This window comes from Rattus norvegicus, chromosome 1 (genome assembly GCF_021556685.1).
Source record: "Rattus norvegicus strain SHRSP/BbbUtx chromosome 1, alternate assembly SHRSP_T2T, whole genome shotgun sequence".
Classification (NCBI taxonomy): Eukaryota; Metazoa; Chordata; class Mammalia; order Rodentia; family Muridae; genus Rattus; species Rattus norvegicus.
The window spans coordinates 224339844-224341562 of record NC_141534.1 but is presented as its reverse complement, the minus strand read 5'-3'; the positions used below and the strand labels follow the sequence as shown (position 1 = coordinate 224341562).

The window sequence follows — 1719 nt, the reverse complement described above, 5'->3', positions numbered from 1 at the left end:
CAGCATCCTGGAACCTGGAGCCATCAATTTACACTGAAGCCCAAGTCTCCTAGAGTCCAGCTTATCTAGAGTGCAGATGCATTTTGAGGCTAGTGTCTCAGTGACCATCAAAGAACTGCTGGGATTGTCTTGGTGAACTTGTGGCTAGCCCAATGTTCCATTCCTTGGTCACCATTGAAGATCAGTGTACAGAAGAGACAAGATGTGGTCTAACAGATCATATGATGAAGGTCCTCAGAATGCTTCCAGTGGTGAGCCTGGCTTGAGGAAAACAAGAGATGATCTTTCTGCAAGCCGACAGCATGCGTGCAGGGATAAGAAAGATGACCATAGAAGAGAATGTTCCTCCTCTTCCCATTATCCAAAACAACAGTCTCCCCATAAAGGGGCTTCTTGTTTTTCCAGAAAATCAGGTGTAGATCGAAAGACCTCCCCACACAGCAGATCTAGATCCAGTGGAAGACGCTCTACAAAACAAAGCAAACTGCAGTCTTCCCATGGTTCAGAGCTTAGGAAGTCCAAGCATGCTCATTCCTCCTACAAATGGTGCAGTGAAGAAAAGCCAGAAGGAGGTAAAAAGAGGCCTGGCCAGTCTTTGAAAACATCAAGAGACACATACCCAAAAAGTTCTTCAGCAGTTCTTTCATTGGAAATTTTAAACAAACTCAGAAGGTTTGGTGAAAAGGGACTTCCTAAAGCTGCAGGCAAGCAAGCTGTCAAAAAGCCAGAGATAGCAGAGGAAAGTGACTTACCTCAAATTTCTGAGTTTGAAGTTATGGAGCAAACACAAAAACCCGAGTCAAACAAAACAGATCACACAGAGTTTATTGATGACCAAGTAACCAATCGCCGTAAAGCAATAGTGTCAAAAACCAAGGAAATTGAACAAACCTACTACCAAGACTGTGAGACCTTCAGAATGGTGGTGAAAATGCTAGTTGAAAAAGACCCTTCGTTAGAAAGGTCCATTCAGTTTGCACTTAGGCAGAATTTACATGAAATAAGTGAACGCTGTGTGAAAGAGCTCAGGCAGTTCATTGCAGAGGATGACGCTGCTGCTTCCTAAGAACTGGTGCTCTAGCAGAAAGTATTTCTTGATTGTCATTCCAGAATTGTACAACTACCTCATATATGGAATTTTCGTGATGAAATAAATACTATCAAGCATCTGAAATGGTGAGCTTAAAAGAATCTTCAGAAATGTTTCTACCTATGGAAACTTGTGGTTCATACACTCACCAGTGCCCAGTTTGTGGCTTAGCCTGCTGAGGAGGCTTAATTACTTATGTTCTGTAGCCTTCCAAGTAGACAGAATCTATAGCCCAAGTGTACTTTATGGTTAGAGATTGACCTTCATAGTAGATGGTAGCATGTAAAAATGTTAGGATTTGAGTTGTGATTTTTATTGACTTCTTAGGCTTTGTTGTTTGCATTAAAATATCCTACACTAAAGTATGTTTTCTTAATAAACTAGTACTTTGGTACCTTAAGAGAATAAAACATGGGAATGGCTGAAAAAATGCAGAAATGAGTTATATAACACGCAAACATGAAGTTCTTTATAACATAATGCCAATACATAGAAAAAGACAGTGGCTTCGGAAGCATTCAAAAGGAACCAGTATCTATTTGGCTGTAGTAGGTTATTCTTCAAATTCTCAGTAGCTTTGTGAAGGAATCAAAATTTATTTTTCTCTCATGCTACTTGTTTTTGAGTAC

At 40.2% G+C, this 1719-nt stretch overlaps 1 pseudogene; it reads left to right on the top strand.

Annotated features, from left to right (window-relative positions):
* The first annotated feature begins 202 nt into the window (after nucleotides 1-202).
* Pphln1-ps1 (periphilin 1, pseudogene 1) lies at nucleotides 203-1066 on the top strand (annotated as a pseudogene).
* Nucleotides 1067-1719: the final 653 nt, after the last annotated feature.